This window comes from Nicotiana attenuata, unplaced genomic scaffold, assembly GCF_001879085.1.
Source record: "Nicotiana attenuata strain UT unplaced genomic scaffold, NIATTr2, whole genome shotgun sequence".
Taxonomy (NCBI): domain Eukaryota; kingdom Viridiplantae; phylum Streptophyta; class Magnoliopsida; order Solanales; family Solanaceae; genus Nicotiana; species Nicotiana attenuata.
In genome coordinates this window covers 355,346-377,397 of record NW_017670934.1, presented here as the reverse complement: position 1 = coordinate 377,397, position 22,052 = coordinate 355,346, and positions in this window count along the sequence as shown.

Sequence of the window (22,052 nt, the reverse complement as noted above, 5' to 3'; positions counted from 1 at the left end):
CTAATCACGAAATAATTAATTCCGGGATAATTTGTTTCCAACCAAACGACCCCTTAGTATTTGATTTTGAATACTCTTCTTTGTTCTTTATATTATTATTTATAGTCAAAACATGTTTTATTAGTATGATTTTTAGAAAAATACTTTTAAGATCATAGAAGGGTAAGCTTTGGCCAGTAAAGTTGATGTCATGTGATCAGGATTTCTCGGGTTCCAATCGTAGAAAATTTATAGGGTAAGACTGCGTATAACAGACTCTTGTGGTTCGATCTTTTTCGGGATCCCGCATATAACGGGAGTTTAGTACATCCGACTGCTCACTTTTAAGATCATAATTTATTAAAGAATTAATGCACTACGAACATTGCGTCAAATAGAAGTCTTTGTTTTTTTGTTTGTTTTGCTTTTCAAAGGGTTGTTTGGTGTTGTGATAAAAGATTTGGACAGCCAAAACCGGCCAAAGCCACTTTTTTCTTAAATGTCCAAATTGATTGATGGTGAGATAATTTAGGAGGATTGCCATTTGCCTACAGCTGACTTGAATACGTGTCGTGTAGGGCCAGAATGGGAATCTAAGCCAATCCAATTTCCTTGTCATCAAATCATACATTGTTTTATTACCTTTTTCTATTATCTCGTTTTATATAATACTCACTATTGTCATTTGAAAATTAAAGATTTTTTAATAATTTATAAATAAATTTTAATTATAAAATACTATTTCCATTTTGTTTTATTTATTTTACTTTTCTTTTTAGTTTATTTCAAAAATAATACTGATCATTTAGTGGGGAGCTACCTTTATTTGAAGGAAGTCAAATTACATATAGGTAGTTTTATGCATATATACTATATGTTGAATCTTTTTGCTTATAAAAAAAAAAGAATTTTTTTAGTTTTTGTATGTTTACTTCTTTATTTTTTGAAACCCTTTGGTGAAAATCTGCCGCAACTGATATCATCCTTTCATATTTAGTAAGTTTTTAGTTTCAATATTCTATTTACCTTCAATGACACTTACTTATACAAATGACATGACATATTTAAGATTACAAAGATTCAAGGGTATCTCTAGATGTTGTATGCACCTTTAATTTATGACTATAATATTTAAAAGTCTTTTTTACGGTTTTAAACTTTGTGCTTAACTAGTTCAGATATAATAAAATGGAGGAAATTTAATTTATAGTAGCTCAACGTAATTTCCTGTTAATTTTTAGTTCAAAAATTAAGGAATATCTAAATGCTTCACCTTTAATTTGATCATTACACCCCGGTACCAACTTCTATCATTATCATATGCAACTAGTTTTCATCTCCAACCAAATAACATTAGATGAGTCTTCATGTAAATACATTTTTCATTTATTTCTTTACAATTTGAGTTCGTATTCTATAAAAGTCATACTGATAGGAAACATATTTTGTGGTGATGTAGTTTTCCGTAGTGGCAAAAGCCAGGAATTTCGCTAAGACGGTTCAAGATTGATACATATATAAAAAGTAATTTTTGATTTATATAGGCAATAGAATTTTATATACACAATATAACTTTTTTATGAAGGATGTTCAACTGACCACCCTTCATTAAATTTGGCTACGCCACGAGTCTTCGTCATTAAGGAGACACATGATTAATATGTATCTGAATATAGTTTGCACGTCTTTATATTGCTGGTGACATTTCACCGGAACCGGGTTGAATGAAGAAGATGAAGAGGTGCTAGGGTTTTCTTCCAACTGACTACGATTAAATGAGGTAAATGACCACAATGGGCTATGCGGGTAAAACAACTATTGGGCCTATTGGGCCTTCATCGGACTCCTCTTATTTCTCACATGGGTTGTCCATAAGCTACATCTGTATCATATAGTTTGAGTAGTTTCTAGAATAAGTTAATTATGTAATTTTCTTTTTCATTACACACGTGTTTATCTAGTGATACAAGGGAGGCGGTTAGTAGTTAGTGGGATGTATATATATTCCTTTTCTGCTTGTAACAAAGACAGATTCAATCAAATAGAAATTCATTTTGGCTTCTTCAAAAATTCTCTCTCTAAAATCAACATGGTATCAGAGCTCTTGCTCGACCAAGTTACTTTTCATTATCAATCTATTACATATTTCTTCTAAATCTTCTAGAATTTTGTTCCGTTCGTTGAAGTTTTCTGAATTTCATCTTTGAAACTGCTTTGATGGCTGCAATGGCGACGAAAATTGATCCAGATCATCCCTATTTTTTGCATGCTTCTGATTCTCCTAGAATGTGCTTGATTTCTCCTCCTTTTGATGGAACTGGATACGGAGGTTGGAGACAATCAATTCTGATCGTGTTATCAGCCAAAAACAAGCTAGGATTTATTGACGAAAGCTTAGTCAGGCCCAAGGATGATTCACCAGATCTGAAGTACTGGATAAGGTGCAATGACATGATCTGTGCTTGCTTCTGAATTCTCTCACTCCAGACATTAGGCCAAGCGTAATTCACTCGAAATCTGCGAGGATTTTGTGGAACAACTCGAGGATAAATATAGGCAATCAAACCTAGCACAATCATTTGAGTTACAAAAACAGCTATTAAAAACAGTGCAAGGATCCTCGAATGTTGCGACTTATTTTAATAAGATGAAAGTTATATGGGATGAGATCGAATTACTTGATGCTACGACTACGTATATCTGTGTTGATTGCAAATGTGGGGCTAATGACAAAAATGCTGCACTTGAAGAGAGACAAAAACTACTTCAGTTTTTAATGAGGTTAAACGAGTCATATACTAGTGTTAGGGATAATATCATGATGATCCATCCACCACCTAACATTGATAGAGCATATTACTTACTCCTGCAAGAAGAAAGGCAGAGAGGAATATAGAGTATGGGTCAATATCCTAGTGAATTTAGTTCTTTTGCTGTCCCAACACAAAGGTTTAACCAGACTCAAGGAAGAACCACAAATTTTACAATAAATACTAGTGGTTATAATTTTAGAAACAACCAAGAAAACAGGAGGAATCTGAATTGTAACTATTGCAAAAAGCCAGGACACACGATTGACAAATGTTATAAACTTCATGGCTATCCACGGAATTTTAAGCCAAATTTCAAACAAAGAAGATTTCAGAATCCCATTCAAGGGAATGCTGTCACAACAGATGAAAGTTATGGTCAAGTTCAGGCTAATGATACAAAGGCAACAATTGATATAAAGCAGGAACAATTATCACAATTGATGGAACTGCTTCAACAAGTTAAAATTGGTCATCAAGCTACAGCAAGTTTTGAAGTCAATGTCAATGCTAATTGTGCCGGTACATGCTTGCCTATTATTCCCTATTCACATAATAATTCTAAGAGTCATATTTGGATCCTTGACTCTAGTGCTTCAGAACACATGACATTTGACTCTACTATCATAATTAATATCAAACCACTACTCAATCATGTTAATGTTAACCTTCCTAATTCACAAAGGGTAAAAGTTACTCTAGCAGGACAAGTAACTATATATCCAGATTTGACCCTACACAGAGTACTTTATGTCCCAGATTTTAAATTCAACCTGATTTCAGTTAACAAATTATGCAGCCAATTCAAAGTTCTTCTTACCTTTGCTGAAACTTGTTGTTTGATGCATGGCCTTTCTTTGAGGAGGCCTCTGGTCCTTGGTGATGTCAAAGCTGGACTCTACCTTTTTCATTCAATCCACCATTCTACTAATTCTTTGCATTCAAATAAGAATGTTATACTTACACAAAATTCCTCTCAAACCTGTTGTAATTCACATACTATGTCTAATTTTGTTAGTTCTGGTAATAATCTGTGGGGCCCAAGTCTCCCGAACGATCATAGTACGGCCGCTCATCTAATATAAAATCAATGAGTAGATCTCACCTCCCCTTCCCCATACCATAGCCGGAAGGGATTGCGTATCCACAGAAGAGAGAGTACGGGCCTTGGCTCAAGGCTAACCCCTCCACACTCAGGGTCAGGAATGGGAAAAGGAGAATGAGTAGGACAGGCTCGACGACCTCTCGATCTACTTACTGCATCCCAGGAAGAAAAACATCATCTAAGCGTTCCCTGCATGTAAGACTGGGACATTTACCTATTTCTACCATGAGATATATTTATGTTTTACCACAAACTGCTATTTGTAAAGAAGATATTCCCATTTCCACTTGCCTTATGGCTAGACAACACAGATTTCCTTTTCTTGATAGCAACAGTTCTACTTCTCACATTTTTTAACTCATTCATATTGATACTTGGGGTCCTTATAAAGTACCTACCCATAATGGTTTTAAGTACTTCCTTACAATTGTTGATGATTTTAGTAGGGGTACTTGGACCTATTTGTTGAGCACCAAGAGTAATGCTTTCACTGTCCTAAAGTCTTTCATATCTATGGTAGAAAGACAATTTGAAGTCAAGGTCAAGAAAATCAGGTCTGATAATGCCTTTGAATTAGGCAGCAGTATTGTTGCCATAGCCTATTTCTCTTCAAAAGGAATTCTTCACCAAACCGCCTGTGTTGGTACTCCTGAATAAAATGGTATTGTTGAAAGAAAACACAAGCATTTGATGGAAATTTGTAGGGCCCTTCTTTTTCATTCTAAAGTACCTATTTGTTATTTGGGGGGAATGTCTTCTTACTGCCACTTTTCTTATTAATAGATTTCTAACTAAGCTTCTTCACTATAAATCCCCTTATGAAGTATTTTTTCGCAAAGCACCTGATTACACTTATCTTATTAGGAGCTTTGGTTATTTATGTTTTGCTTTCACTTTGCCTCATCTTAGAGGCAAACTTGATCCCAGGGCAGTTACTTGTGTATTCCTTGGGTATCCTACTGGAAAGAAAGGATACAAGTTGTTAAACTTACATACTAGAGAAACTTTTATTTCTAGGAATGTGATTTTTCATGAGTCTGTTTTTCCCTTTACAAACCACCATACTAACTTCTCTCCTTTATTTCCTATCTCCTACAATATTGATTTCTCTACATCTCCTACTCCTTCATCTACTGATTCCTCAACTGTTACTACTCCCTCTTCTTCTATTCCTACTGCTCCTTCTAAACCCCTATTGCTGAGCCTTCTGCTCCTATTTCACCTCCTGTTTCCCTTCCTTTACATCCTTTTAGCCCTGTTCCTAGCCCATTATCTACAACATCTTCTACCCCTTCTACTTCATCTACTACTCTTCCTACATCACCTTCTACATCTGCTACTTCTCCTAATTTTAGCCCTGCTCATTCACCTAGTTCTCCTAATGATGTTTTGCGCAGGTCTTTAAGAGAGCACAATGCACCTGCCTATTTGTCTGACTATATTTGTGGAGCAGTACACTTAACTGATGTCTCTACGTCCTGTTTCCTCTCACATGTCTCCCCTTCTATTATTTCTCCTACCGTACTTTCTACTCCTAACCAAAGCCTTTTGAACTCCCTACCTCATATACATGAGCCTTCTAGTTATTCTCAAGCAGCATTGGACCCTGGTTGGCAAGAAGCAATGGCCAAAGAGCTTGATGCCTTGAAGGCCAATGCTACTAAGGAAGTTGTTCCATTACCAGTTGGGAGGAAAGCACTGTCACACCTCCTTTTTCTACCGCCGAAAGCGGTATAGGGGAGTTTTTCCAATTAAAGTGACAAAATCGAAAGGATTATTTATTTATTCAGAGTCGTCACTTGGGATAATTTATGGTGTCCCAAGTCACCGATTTAGAATCCCTAGTCGAGGAAGTTTGACTCTATTTTACAGTCCGCGAAACACAGAAATCCGAGTAAGGAACTCTGTTAATCCGGGAGAAGGTATTAGGCATTCTCGGGTTCCGTGGTTTTAGCACGGTCGCTCAACTATTATTATTGGCTTATTTATCTGATTTTAAAACATCTTTGAAACCTACGTGCATTTTTGACTTTGACCGCTTTTAATTATTTATGAAATTATTCTGGAATAAGTTACGAATATCGTACACTTGTTTGTTTGGTACACATCGTGAATCGTATCACGAGAACCGTACCCACGATCTACAACATGTTTAATTTATTAATATTATTAGTTATAATGGCCGTGTCACATAAATGTATCCCCGGATTTGGAAAATTATGTATCACAACTACGTCACGGGAACCGTACCCGTTGCTATGATAATTTATTATAAACGCGCCTAAAGCAAACTATGAATGTTCAAAATGTTTTCTACACTAGCTATGAATGTTCCAAGTCTTTTCCACACTTGTTTTGGTATTAATGCGAGGGCCATAGATTATGGGTTTCATTTGTGAATGGCACGCCTCAATTTACTTCAAAAGATTTGCATTCAACTAAAGCGAGCTATGGATGTTCATATTTAAAACTAATTTAAAATTAGGTATTATAACTACGCCACGGAAATCGTACCCGTAGTTGTGATGATTTAATTACGTGCCTAAAGTAAACTACGAATGTTCATCAGTTGGTTTTCCCTGAACTAATGTGAGATTGTTGTAAGATCATGTGGATTATGGAGAACCATTGTGGAGGGAAAGTGTAAAAATTGACGTTAGCAAACTAAGCCTGAACGTCTATCAATCAGCACATTTAAAGTTCATAAATTTGGATTATGGCCATCTTATCACTATAACTTGCCTAACAATTAAAGGATTGAGTCAGGGGCAGAGTTTGAATGGACGAGGACGGCCTTTCTTAAGTGGAGGGCCATTCACACGTCAAGGCCCAAAATTGTTCAGGTTCAACTCCTTCGTAAGCTCAAGTGGGTAGAGTACCCGGTCCAACAGTTACAAGAGAAAAGGGCTCATTAATTCATACTAGTGCAACCATGATTCATTAACCGCATAAAAATAAACAAGAAAAGGATTTCAATAGCATTAATTACAAACATTAATAAATATCATTCCCAATTACAGAATAGTTTCAATTTTTCATACTATGATGCTAGTTTAATGAGAATCCACTAGCACATAGACAAATCACTCTCATACCTGACGAGATCTTCAACACCCTCAAAAGTGAAATTTAATCGAGCTCATAATCGTAGTTCTCAAAGTACTCTGGATACTCCCAACTCCATATCTCACGCCAGACAAACAACATGTGACGATCCGACCCATTGTCACGTGAGTTACCGCCCGGTTTCCCCCCATTTTCTACTTCTTTATGCTTCATTATAAGAGTCTTGTGTGAACGAGTTGATTTGGATTGGATTTAGAAGGAAATGAGACACTTAGTCTCTTTAAGGAAGGTTTGTTTTGGAAAAGTCAACCGGATGTTGACTTATGCGTTAGAGGGCTCGGATATGATTTCCGATGATTCGGTTAGCTTCGGTGGATGATTTGTAACTTAGGAGTGTGATCGGAAGTGATTTTGGAGGTCCGGTGTAGAATTAGGCTTGAATTGACGAAGTTAGTATTTTGGCGAATTCCGGTTGATGGGTGAGATTTTGATCCGAGGTTCGGAATGGAATTCCGAGAGTTGTTGTAGCTTCTTTATGTGATTTGGGATGTGTGTGCAAAATTTCAGGTCATTCGGAGGTGATTTGGTTGGGTTTTTGATCGAATGCGTATTTCGGAAGTTTTTGAAGAACTTAGGCTTGAATTCGATGAGAAATGATGGTTTTAGTGTTGTTTGAGGTGTTTTTATGATTGGAACAAGTTTGAATGATGTTATAGGATGTGTTGGTGCTTTTGGTTGAGGTCCCGAAGGCCTCGGGTGAGTTTCGGGGGGTCAACCGGACCATTTCCTAAGTTAAAAAGCTGCAGATTTCTCATTTCAAGTGTTGCAGAGAATTTACTCTTCGTGTTCGCGTAAAGAGTCACGCGTTCGCGAATAAGGAACTGGGAGGCAGGTAATTTGCTCTACGCGTTCGCGTTCGAGGGTCCGCGTTCGCGGAAGGTCGGAGGGTTGTACTTCGCGTTCGCACCAGCCCAATCGCGTTTGCGTATAAGGAATAGAGGGCCAGTGATGATTGGCCTTTGCGTTCGCATGAATAAGGTCGCGTTCGCGTATGAGGGGAAGGCTGAGCATCGCGTTTGCGGGGTTAGTCTCGCGTTCGCATAGGGCTAATTTGGAAAATTAAATGTTGTGCTTCGCGTTCGCGAGGCAGTAGTCGCGAACGCGATGAAGGATTTCAGGTCTGGGCAGAAGGGTTTTATTAACATTTCATCCGCGAACTAAGTCTTATTTTCACCATTGTTGAGCATCCTTGAGAGCTTTTGGACGGGAATTGGAGAGGGTTTCGACTGGGATTGCTTAGAGGTGAGTTCTATGAACTAAAAACATGATTTAATTATAGAATCAACCTAGAAATTCATGAAAACTTAGCAAAAAGGGGAAGAACTAGGGCTTGAGTTTTAATATTTCAAATTGGGATTTGAGGGGTCATTTGGACACCGATTTTGGTGTTCTTTATATGTATAGACTCGTGGCGAGATAAGGAACCCGTTGGTGTAAGAATTTTTGAGTTTCGAGAAGTGGGCCCGGGGCTCGGGTTTTGCTAATTTCGAAATTTTTGATATTTTTCGATTGTTTTCAATTGGGTATTGTTCCATTGGCATATTGTGACGTATTCGTTGTGGTTTTGGTCAGATTCGACGCGCGAGGAGGTCGATTTGAGAGGCAAGGGCATAGCGAGCTAGGATTTTGGCCGGCTTGAGGTGAGTAATAGATGTAAATGATGTCCTGAGGGTTTGAAACCCCGGGTTTGCATATCTAGTGCTATATTGAGGTGACTTGCACGCCGGATAGCGAGCGTGGGGTAGAGCACCGTTGGGGATTGGGACTTGGTCCGTCCCGGTAGATGAATATACCGTATATATGACTGAAATTTACTTATTATCATTATAAGTTGAGCTGATTGCTATATTTGGGCTTCGTGCCAACTGATTGAATCCTTCAGGGATTGCTATTACTGGTTTCTTACCATTTTTACATACTATTGAACTCAGTTCTAGTAATTAATACTATTTTGCAAACTCAGCCACCTTTTCTCAAACTTGAAACTTAATTAATATTTTTAATGAAGTTTGGGCTGAATATTTCTATATTACTGTGCCCGAGGGGCTTATGTGATTCTGGACTGAGTATGGGATCGGGCTGCGTGCCGCAGCGGTATTGTATTGAAATTGATATGAGGCCGAGGGCCTAGTTGATGCTACGAGATGGCTTATTATTGCGCTTGGGCCGTAAGGGGCCCCTCCCGGAGTCTGCACACCCCCAGTGAGCGCCGTCAACGATAAATAAATGGAGCGAGCTGCACGCCGCAGCGGGTACTAGAGAGTACCGGACTATGTATTGCATTTCATATTTGACTGTTATTTACTTACTTATCTGTTGCAGGATTTTCCTTAACTGTTTTCATTGGTTTACGGACTTTATATTACTTGGTTTAAATTGCTGAATTTATAGATTGCTTTGTGCCTATTCAGGATTTCTTATTCTCAGCCTTTATTTATGTTTATTACTCACTGGGTCGGGAGTACTCACATTACTCCCTGCACCTTGCGTGCAGATCCAGGTACATCTGAGGCTGAGTGAGGACTTCTCTGCCGAGTAGCATATCCGGGAGTATCAAGGTAGCTGCATAACATCCGCAGTCCTGATCTTCCCTTCTATCTTATTGTTTCATTTCCGCATTTCTCTAGAACGATATGTAGTAGGTTGATACTCATGTATTAGAGGCTCAGACTTGTGACACAGGATTCTTCGGGCTGTGTAGTAGTATTGTATTTGGGATTTCCGCATGTTTTAACTCCATTTCAGAATTTCAATATTATGACTTAGTAATTTATCTGTGTTAACTAATTCATGAACTGGATAAAACTGGTTAAGGTTATTAAATTGGTCGGGCTTGCCTAGCAGTGTGTTGGGCGCCATCACGACCGGGGTTGGGGTCGTGACAAGTTGGTATCAGAGCCTAGGTTACTTGGTCTCACGAGTCATGAGCCGGTTTAGTAGAGTCTCGTGGATCGGTACGGAGACGTCTGTACTTATCCTCGGGAGGCTGCAGAACCCTTAGAAAAACTTCACATTCTTAAAATTCTTGTCGTGCGGGTTTGTTGAACCGAGAACTAAACTTCTATTATTCTATTCTCTCACAGATGGTGAGGACACGAGCTACCGGACGTGGCGGACGACCACCAGTACCACCTACTGAGGCCGCCAGAGGCCGTGGACGCGGTCGTAGTCGTGGCAGAGGCAGAGCAGCCGGGGCAGCACCTGTTGATCCACCAGTTGCCCTAGCTCAGGATCAGGCTCCAGCTGTGGACACACCAGCAGCACCTGTTCAGGCACCAGCTGTGCCTATCGTGATTCCGGGTCTTCAGGAGGCCTTAGGGCAGATATTATCAGTTTTCACTGGCCTGGCTCAGGCAGTTTCAGCCACCACAGCAGCAGCAACAACTACTTCACAGGCCGGCGGAGGCAATCAGACCCCCGCTGCTCGCACACCTGAGCAGGTAGTGCAGGGACTACAGACGCCAGAGGCACCTCCAGCTCAGCAGGTTGCACCAACTCAGGGCTTCATGGTTCCAGCTATGCCAGACGATGAGCAGTGTCGTCTCGAGAGGTTTGGTAGGCTCCAGCCTCTGACATTCAGTGGTGCTGAGGGCGAGGATGCCCAGGTTTTCTTGACAGGTGTTAGCGTATGCTCCGTACGACAGGGATCCTTGAGTCGAGTGGTGTGGCATTTACTACTTTTCAGTTCACGGGGGCTGCTCTTACTTGGTGGGAGGACTTTGAGAGGCATAGGCCTGTCGGTGCAGCACCCCTGACTTGGCAGCAGTTCTCTGCTCTTTTTCTGGAGAAATATGTACCTCAGTCCCGTAGAGAGGAGATGCGTAGGCAGTTTGAGTGGTTGACATAGGGGGATATGACAGTGACTCAGTACGAGATGAGGTTTTCACAGTTGGTCCGTCATGCTATTTGGATCGTACCGTCAGACCGTGAGAGGATCAGGAGATTTGTGGATGGCCTTAATTACCATCTCCGTATTTTGATGACTAGAGAGAGGGTATTGGGTGCTACGTTTGAGGAGGTGGTGGATATCGCTCGTGAGATCGAGTCAGTTCGCCGTAGAGAGCGAGAGGAGAGGAGGTCAAGAGGCCTCGTGGATCGGGCAGTTACAGTGGTGCTCCTTCGAGGGGCCAGTTCCAGCATGGTAGAGGTGGTTTTTTCAGGCCTGCTCAGTCGGCCCGTCCAGAGTATCGTGGGGGATCTTCAGGCCGTGGTCATCATGGGCCCCAGCAAGGTCAGTCTTCACTCAGCGCCCTCCCAGCTCAGAGTTCATCTCATGCCCCATCAGCTCAGGGTTCTTCTGCGCCGAGTGCATCTGCTAGTCACTCCGGTGCGAGGGGTTCCCTTCAGTCCCCACCTCTATCACCGGGCAGTTGTTATGAGTGCGGAGAGTTTGGTCACTTGAGGAGGCAGTGCCCTCGACTTCGTGGCAGTCAGCATCAGCAGAGGGGTCATCCCTCGACTTCTGCTCCAATTACATCATCACCCGCCCAGCCAGCTAGGGGTGGAGATCAGGCAGCGAGGGGTCGTACCAGAGGTGGAGGTCGATCAGGCGATGGCCAGGCTCGTTTCTAGCTATGCCGGGCAGGATAAATGCCATTGCTTCAGACGCTGTCATTACAGGTATTGTTTCAGTCTGCCATAGAGACGCCTCGGTACTATTTGATCCAGGTTCCACCTATTCATATGTGTCTTCATATTTTTCTCGTTATTTGGGTATGCCCCGGGAGTCTCTATCTTTATCTGTTCATGTGTCTACCCCGGTGGGCGATACTGTTGTTGTGGACCGTGTGTACCGGTCATGTGTTGTGATTATTGGGGGTCTGGAGACCCGAGTTGATCTATTGCTATTGAGCATGGTGGACTTCGATGTTATTTTGGGCATGGATTGGTTATCTCCGTGTCATGCTATTCTGGATTGTCATGCTAAGACAGTCACTTTAGCTATGCCGGGTGTACCGCGGATCGAGTGGCGTGGTGTGACTGATTATGTTCCTAGTAGAGTTATTTCCTTCGTGAAGGCCCAGCGTATGGTTGGGAAGGGTTGTCTTTCCTATTTGGCGTTTGTGAGGGATGTTGGAGCTGAGACTCCTAGCATTGATTCTGTTCCAGTTGTGAGGGATTTTCCCGATGTATTTCCTGCAGATCTGCCGGGCATGCCGCCGGACAGGGATATTGATTTTGGTATTGACCTGGTGCCGGGCACTCAGCCCATCTCTATTCCGCCATATCGTATGGCACCAGCGGAGTTGAAGGAATTGAAGGAGCAGCTTCAGGAGCTCCTAGATAAGGGGTTTATTCGGCCTAGTGTGTCACCTTGGGGTGCGCCAGTACTGTTTATGAAGAAGAAGGATGGCACAATGAGAATGTGTATCGATTATAGGCAATTGAACAAAGTAACAGTGAAGAACAAGCATCCCCTGCCTCGCATAGATGATTTGTTTGACCGCTTCAGGGAGCGAGGGTGTTTTCCAAGATTGATCTCCGTTCGGGTTATCACCAGTTGAAGATCAGGGATTCAGATATTCATAAGACTGCTTTCGGGACTAGATATGGTCACTATGAGTTTCTTGTCATGTCTTTCGGGCTGACCAACGCCCCAGTAGCGTTCATGCATCTGATGAACAGTGTATTTTGGCCTTATCTGGATTCATTTTTCATAGTGTTCATTGATGATATTCTGGTATACTCGCGTAGTCAGGAGGAGCACGCGCAGCATTTGCGAGTTGTATTGCAGAGATTGAGGGAGGGGAGGCTTTATTCAAAGTTCTCCAAGTGTGAGTTCTGGCTCGGTTCAGTGGCTTTCTTGGGACATGTGGTGTCCAGCGAGGGTATTCAGCTTGACCCGAAGAAGATAGAGGCGGTGCAAAGTTGGCCTAGACCGTCCTTAGCCACAGAGATTCGTAGCTTCCTTGGGTTGGCAGGCTATTATCGCCGGTTTGTTCAGGTTTTTTCCTCTATAGCATCGCCCTTGATCAAGTTGACTCAGAAGGGTGTTTCATTTGTATGGTCGGACGAGTGTGAGGAGAGCTTTCAGAAGCTCAAGACAGCTTTGACCACAGCTCCAGTATTGGATTTGCCGTCAGCTTCAGGTTCTTAAACGGTATATTGTGATGCTTCGCGAGTTGGGATCGATTGTGTTTTGATGCAGGAGGGTAGAGTTATTGCTTATGCTTCTCGTCAGTTGAAGCCCCATGAGCAGAACTACCCCGTTCATGATTTGTAGCTAGCTGCTATAGTTCATGCACTGAAGATTTGGAGGCATTACTTTTATGGCGTGTCTTGTGAGGTATTCACTGATCATCGCAGTCTTCAACATTTGTTCAAGCAAAAGGATCTTAATTTGAGGCAGCGGAAGTGGCTAGAGTTACTTAAGGATTATGATATCACCATTCTGTACCACCCGGGGAAGGCCAATGTAGTGGCCGATGCTTTGAGCCGAAAGGCGGTGAGTATGGGGAGCTTGGCATACATTCCAGTTAAGGAGAGGCCATTTGCAGTTGATGTTCAGGCCTTGGCCAACCGATTTGTGAGACTAGATATTTCAGAGTCCAGTCGGTTGTTGGCTTGTGTGGTTTCTCGGTCTTCCTAGTATGACCGCATCAGGGGGTGTCAGTATGATGATCCGCATTTGCTTGTCCTTAAGGACATGGTACAGCATGATGATTCCAGAGACGTGACCATTGGTGATGATGGTGTGTTGAGGATGCCGGGCCGGATCTGCGTGCCCAATCTGGATGGGCTTCGGGAGTTGATATTGGAGGAGGCCCATAGATCGCGGTATTTCATCCATCCGGGTGCCGCGAAGATGTATCATGATCTTAGACAACACTTTTGGTGGCGGAGGATGAAGAGAGATATTGTGGAGTATGTAGCCCGGTGTCTTAATTGTCAGCAGGTGAAATATGAGCATCAGAGACCGGGTGGCTTGCATCAGCAGATGGTTATTCCTGAGTGGAAGTGGGAGAGGATCACTATGGATTTTGTTACCGGACTCCCTCGGACTTTGAAGAAGTTTGATGCTATTTGGGTGGTTGTAGACAGGCTGACCAAGTCTGCGGACTTCATTCCGATTTGTACTACTTATTCTTTAGAGCGGCTGGCAGAGATTTATATTCGGGAGATTGTTCGATTGCATAGTGTCCCAGTTTCGATCATATAAGATCGGGGCACTCAGTCTACCTCTCAGTTTTGGCAGACGGTTCAGCGAGAGTTGGGTACTCAGGTGCAGTTGAGCACAACCTTTCACCCTCAGACGGACGGGCAGTCCGAGTGCACCATTCAGATATTGGAGGATATGCTATGCGCCTGTGTTATTGACTTCGGAGGGTCATGGGATCGGTTTCTACCGCTTGCAGAGTTTGCCTACAATAACAGCTATCAGTCCAACATTCAGATGGCACCGTATGAGGCCTTGTATGGGAGACGGTGTAGATCTCCAGTTGGTTGGTTCGAGCCCGGCGAGGCTAGATTGTTAGGGACAGATTCGGTTCAGGATGCATTGGAGAAGGTGAAGGTGATTCAGGAGAGACTCCGTACAGCGCAGTCGAGGCAGAAGAGTTATGCGGACAGGAAAGTCCGAGATGTATCTTACATGATTGGTGAGAAGGTCTTGCTGAAGGTTTTGCCCACAAAGGGTGTTATGAGATTCAGAAAGAAAGGGAAATTGAGTCCGCGGTTCATTGAGCCTTTTGAGGTACTTAGGAGGATTGGGGAGGTGGTCTATGAGCTTGCCTTGACACCCATTTTGTCGGGCGTGCATCCAGTTTTTCATGTTTCTATGCTCCGGAAGTATATTGGAGACCCGTCCCATGTTCTAGATTTCAGTACAGTTCAGTTGGAGGGTAATTTGACTTATGATGTAGAGACAGCAGCCATTTTGGATCGTCAGGTTCGGAAGTAGAGGTCAAAGGATGTCGCTTCGGTGAAGGTGCAGTGGAGAGGTCGGCCCGTGGAGGAGGCTACCTGGGAGACCAAGCGGGAGATGCGGAGCAGATACCCTCACCTATTTGAGGCTTCAGGTATGTTTCTTGACTCGCTCGAGGACGAGCGTTTGTTTAAGTTGGGGAGGATGTGACGACCCGACCCGTCGTCACGTGAGTTACCGCCCCGTTTCCCCCCATTTTCTGCTTCTTTATGCTTCATTATAAGAGTCTTGTGTGAACGAGTTGATTTGGATTGGTTTTAGAAGGAAATGAGACACTTAGTCTCTTTAAGGAAGGTTTGTTTTGGAAAAGTCAACCGGATATTGACTTATGCGTTAGAGGGCTCGGATATGATTTCCGATGATTCGGTTAGCTTCGGGGGATGATTTGTGACTTAGGAGTGTGATCGGAAGTGATTTTGCAGGTCCGGTGTAGAATTAGGCTTGAATTGGCGAAGTTAGTATTTTGGCGAAATCCGGTTGATGGGTGATATTTTGATCCGAGGGTCGGAATGGAATTCCGAGAGTTGCTGTAGTTCGTTATGTAATTTGGGATGTGCGTGAAAAATTTCAGGTCATTCGGAGGTGATTTGGTTGGATTTTTGATGGAATGCGTATTTCGGAAGTTTTTGAAGAACTTAGGCTTGAATTCGATGAGAAATGACGGTTTTAGTGTTGTTTGAGGTATTTTTATGATTGGAACAAGTTTGAATGATGTTATAGGATGTGTTGGTGCTTTTGGTTGAGGTCCCGGAGGCCTCGGGTGAGTTTCGGGTGGTCAACCGGACCATTTCGTAAGATAAAAAGCTGCAGATTTCTCATTTCAGGTGTTGCAGAGAATTTACTCTTTGCGTTCGCGTAAAGAGTCACGCGTTCGCGAATAAGGAACTGGGAGGCAGGTAATTTGCTCTTCGCGTTCGCGTTCGAGGGTCCGCGTTCGCGGAAGGTCGGAGGGTTGTGCTTCTCGTTCGCACCAGCCCAATCGCGTTTGCGTATAAGGAATAGAGGGCCAGTGATGATTGGCCTTCGCGTTCGCATGAATAAGGTCGCGTTAGCATATGAGGGGAAGGCTGAGCATCGCGTTCGCGGGGTTAGTCTCGCGTTCGCATAGGGCTAATTTTGGAAAATTAAATGTTGTGCTTCGCGTTCGCGAGGCAGTAGTCGCGAACGCGATGAAGGATTTCAGGTCTGGGCAGAAGGGTTTTATTAACATCTCATCCGCGAACTAAGTCTTATTTTCACCATTGTTGAGCATCCTTGAGAGCTTTTGGACGGGAATTGAAGAGGGTTTCGACTGGGATTGCTTGGAGGTGAGTTCTATGAACTAATAACATGATTTAATTGTAGAATCAACCTAGAAATTAATGAAAACTTAGCAAAAAGGGGAAGAACTAGGGCTTGAGTTTTAATATTTCAAATTGGAATTTGAGGGGTCATTTGGACACCGATTTTTGTGTTCTTTATATGTATAGACTCGTGGCGAGATAAGGAACCCGTTGGTGTAAGAACTTCTGAGTTTCGAGAAGTGGACCCGGGGCTCGGGTTTTGCTAATTTCGAGATTTTTGATATTTTTCGAATGTTTTTGATTGGGCTGAATATTTCTATATTACTGTGCCCGAGAGGCTTATGTGATTCTGGACTGAGTATGAGATCGGGCTGCGCGCCGCAGCGGTATTGTATTGAAATTGATATGAGGCCGAGGGCCTAGTTGATGCTACGAGATGGCTTATTATTGCGCTTGGGCCGTAAGGGGCCCCTCCCGGAGTCTTCACACCCGCAGTGAGCGCCGTTGACGATAAATAAATGGAGCGGGCTGCACGCCGCAACGGGTACTAGAGAGTACCGGACTATGTGTTGCATTTCATATTTGACTGTTATTTACTTACTTATCTGTTGCAGGATTTTCCTTAACTATTTTCATTGGTTTACGGACTTTATATTACTTGGTTTAAATTGCTGCATTTATAGATTGCTTTGTGCCTATTCAGGATTTCTTATTCTCAGCCTTTATTTATGTTTATTACTCACTGGGTCGGGAGTACTCACATTACTCCCTGCACCTTGCGTGCAGATCCAGGTACATCTGAGGCTGAGTGAGGACTTCTCTGCCGAGTAGCATATCCGGGAGTATCAAGGTAGCTGCATGACATCCGCAGTCCTGATCTTCCCTTCTATCTTATTGTTTCATTTTCGCATTTCTCTAGAACGATATGTAGTAGGTTGATACTCATGTATTAGAGGCTCAGACTTGTGACACCGGATTCTTCGGGCTGTGTAGTAGTATTGTTATTTGGGATTCCGCATATTTTACTCTATTTCAGTATTATGACTTAGTGATTTATCTGTGTTAATTAATTTATGAACGGTATGAAAATGGTTAAGGGTATAAAATTGGTCGGGCTTGCCTAGCAGTGTGTTGGGCTCCATCACGATCGGGTTGGGGTCGTGACAAGTTGGTATCAGAGCCTAGGTTACTTGGTCTCACGAGTCATGAGCCGGTTTAGTAGAGTCTTGTGGATCGGTACGGAGACGTCTGTACTTATCCTCGGGAGGTTGCAGAACCCTTAGGAAAACTTCACATTCTTGAAATTCTTGTCGTGCGGCTTTGTTGAACCGAGGACTAAACTTCTATTATTCTATTCTCTCACAGATGGTGAGGACACGAGCTACCGGACGTGGCAGACGACCACCAATACCACCTACTGAGGCCGCAAGAGTCCGTGGATGCGGCCGTGGTCGTGGCAGAGGCAGAGCAGCCGGGGCAGCACCTGCTGATCCACCAGTTGCCCCAGCTCAGGATCAGGCTCCAGCTGTGGACACACCAGCAGCACCTGTTCAGGCACCAGCTGTGTCTATCGTGATTCCGGGTCTTCAGGAGGCCTTGACTCAGATCTTATCAGTTTGCACTGGCCTGGCTCAGGCAGTTTCAGCCACCACAGCAGCAACAGCAGCTACTTCACAGGCTGGGGGAGGTAATCAGACCCCCGCTGCTCGCACACCTGAGCAGGTAGTGCAGGGACTACAGACGCCAGAGGCACCACAGTTGGCCCGTCATGCTATTTGGATGGTTCCGTCAGACCGTGAGAGGATCAGGAGATTTGTGGATGGCCTTAACTATCATCTCCGTATTTTGATGACTAGAGAGAGAGTATTGGGTGCTATGTTTGAGGAGGTGGTGAATATCGCTCGTGAGATCGAGTCAGTTCGCCGTAGAGAGCGAGAGGAGAGGAGGTCAAGAGGCCTCGTGGATCGGGCAGTTACAGTGGTGCTCCTTCGAGGGCCAGTTCCAGCATGGTAGAGGTTGGTTTTTCAGGCCTGCTCAGTCGGCCCGTCCAGAGTATCGGTGGGGATCTTCAGGCCGTGGTCATCAGTCGGGCCCCAGCAAGGTCAGTNTTTTTGAAGAACTTAGGCTTGAATTCGATGAGAAATGACGGTTTTAGTGTTGTTTGAGGTATTTTTATGATTGGAACAAGTTTGAATGATGTTATAGGATGTGTTGGTGCTTTTGGTTGAGGTCCCGGAGGCCTCGGGTGAGTTTCGGGTGGTCAACCGGACCATTTCGTAAGTTAAAAAGCTGCAGATTTCTCATTTCAGGTGTTACAGAGAATTTACTCTTTGCGTTCGCGTAAAGAGTCACGCGTTCGCGAATAAGGAACTGGGAGGCAGGTAATTTGCTCTACGCGTTCGCGTTCGAGGGTCCGCGTTCGCGGAAGGTCGGAGGGTTGTGCTTCGCGTTCGCACCAGCCCAATCGCGTTTGCGTATAAGGAATAGAGGGCCAGTGATGATTGGCCTTTGCGTTCGCATGAATAAGGTCGCGTTCGCGTATGAGGGGAAGGCTGAGCATCGCGTTTGCGGGGTTAGTCTCGCGTTCGCATAGGGCTAATTTGGAAAATTAAATGTTGTGCTTCGCGTTCGCGAGGCAGTATGAACTAAAAACTGGGATTGCTTAGAGGTGAGTTCTATGAACTAAAAACATGATTTAATTGTAGAATCAACCTAGAAATTCATGAAAACTTAGCAAAAAGGGGAAGAACTAGGGCTTGAGTTTTAATATTTCAAATTGGGATTTGAGGGGTCATTTGGACTCTGATTTTGGTGTTCTTTATATGTATAGACTCGTGGCGAGATAAGGAACCCGTTGGTGTAAGAATTTCTAAGTTTCGAGAAGTGGGCCCGGGGCTCGGGTTTTTGCTAATTTCGAGATTTTTGATATTTTTCGATTGTTTTCGATTGGGTATTGTTCCATCGGCATATTGTGACATATTCGTTGTGGTTTTGGTCAGATTCGACGCGCGAGGAGGTCGATTTAAGAGGCAAGGGCATAGCGAGCTAGGATTTTGGCCGGCTTGAGGTGAGTAATAGATGTAAATGATGTCCTGAGGGTTTGAAACCTCGGGTTTACACATCGTAGTGCTATATTAAGGTGACTTGCACGCCGGATAGCGAGCGTGGGGTAGAGCACCGTTGGGGATTGGGACTTGGTTCGTCCCGGTAGATGAATATATTGTGTATTTGACTGAAATTTACTTATTATCATTATAAGTTGAGCTGATTGCTATATTTGGGCTTCGTGCCAACTGATTGAATCCTTCAGGGATTGCTATTACTGGTTTCTTACCAGTTTTACATACTATTGAACTCAGTTCTAGTAATTAATACTATTTTACAAACTGAGCCACCTTTTCTCAAACTTGAAACTTAATTAATATTTTTAATGAAGTTTGGGCTGAATATTTCTATATTACTGTGCCCGAGGGGCTTATGTGATTCTGGACTGAGTATGGGATCGGGCTGCGTGCCGCAGCGGTATTGTATTGAAATTGATATGAGGCCGAGGGCCTAGTTGATGCCACGAGATGGCTTATTATTGTGCTTGGGCCGTAAGGGGCCCCTCCCGGAGTCTGCATACCCCCAGTGAGCGCCGTCGACGATAAATAAATGGAGCAGGCTGCACGCAGCGGGTACTAGAGAGTACCGGACTATGTGTTGCATTTCATATTTGACTGTTATTTACTTACTTATCTGTTGCAGGATTTTCCTTAACTGTTTTCATTGGTTTACGGACTTTATATTACTTGGTATAAATTGCTGCATTTATAGATTGTTTTGTGCCTATTTAGGATTTCTTATTCTCAGCCTTTATTTATGTTTATTACTCACTGAGTCAGAGTACTCACATTACTCCATGCACCTTGCGTGCAGATCCAGGTACATCTGAGGCTGAGTGAGGACTTCTGTGCCGAGTAGCATATCCGGGAGTATCAAGGTAGCTGCATGACTTCCGCAGTCCTGATCTTCCCTTCTATCTTATTGTTTCATTTCCGCATTTCTCTAGAACGATATGTAGTAGGTTGATACTCATGTATTAGAGGCTCAGACTTGTGACACCGGATTCTTCGGGTTGTGTAGTAGTATTGTTATTTGGGATTCTGCATGTTTTACTCTATTTCAGTATTATGACTTAGTGATTTATCTGTGTTAATTAATTTATGAACAGTATGAAAATGGTTAAGGGTATAAAATTGGTCGGGCTTGCCTAGCAGTGTGTTGGGCGCCATCACGGCCAGGTTGGGGTCGTGACACAAAAATATTTGTATTTCCATGTATTTAAGCATACAACTCTATATCAAATTTAGACGTCAGAATAATTTGAAATTGAACCAAATCTACAGTCAACACTTAGTATCACTCTTCATACATATATGTGAATTTTTCATTGCAAGCTCAAGTTTTACATTATAGAACCACATGTACATAATTCATTCCTTGAAAAGCAAGGAAAACAAACTCTAAACAAAAAAGGCCAAATAGAACCAGAGAAAGGTGCCCAAACGGAGAGCAGTATAGCAACCAAAGCAAATACTCTTACTCACAAACTCCAGTACCAACTCGAAACCCAACAGATTTGAAGCAAGAAAACAGAAATTGGATCTTATAAATACTTATGTTCAAAATGAGGTTAAATGAAGTGTTCAAACACAACAGTAAAGCAAACCTCAACATTTAAAAGGAAACATAAACAATCGTAATAAACAACAACTAAACACATGATAGATCACCAAATTAGTAGATGTTTATTCATTAATTCAAACTGAGTAAGTATGGAGTGTAGACATACCTAAATTGTAGAAAATTAGCAAAATAAAACAAATAAAAGTCTGAAGTTAAGTGAAGGCTCAGCAGAAATTCAAAACCACAGCTTCAAGAAATTCCTCTTCTAAACCCAGAAAACAAAACTTGAGAGCTGAGAGAAAAGCTTCAGATTCTAGCCATTTTTGAGTGAACCCTTTTTTTGTGCTATTTTTCTGTTCAGCCGTGTCTGTTCCTTCTGCCTTATCATTTAACCTATAATGTGTATTTATAGCACTCTACTTAGGGCAACAAATCAGAATTTCTAAATTCAAAACTTCCCCTTAAGAAATCTATTTTTGCCCCATTTTTCCCTAAATTTGTACTATTTACTTATTCAATCCCCCACCCTCACCTTCCCAGAACCTTCCTAGATAGTTATGGGAATATTTCCTAGGTCTAAATACCCCAAGTGCCCTTACCAATACCGTTATTTACCAAACCAAACTTAGACCCCCTCTTCTTCGGGCAAACACTAGGCTACAAGGCCCGTTATACCCCTATCAAATTGTTGGGGCCTTTGACCAAGGCCCTTGGTGAAAGAAAACAGAAGAAGAAGAAGCAGAAATAAAGAAACAGAAAAAGAAAATCAAAATTAAAAAAACGACCTAACAATACTGATAATGAAAAAATGAAAACCAATAATCTAAGCTAACAAACACAACGATACTTAAACAAATAAACAAATAAGAAATCTAGTACCAAATTCTCGGCCCTTGCATGGGTGAAATTACCAAACCTCTTTGTTGAAATAAATATCCACCCGAAACTAATTTTGACTAGCCATGGAAATAGTGACGCAAGCATTGGCCGAAAATCCCTAGTGGCTAGTGCTTTGTGTCACCATTTTCATTTCTTGCCAAAAAAAGATGAAGGGGTAATCCTAGATCTAAAAATTAGGGAGCATAGGTGTTTGTTTGGACAAAGCACTGCCGGATTATGGGTGGGGAGGTGTTGGTAATTATAGGGAAGGGATTTGA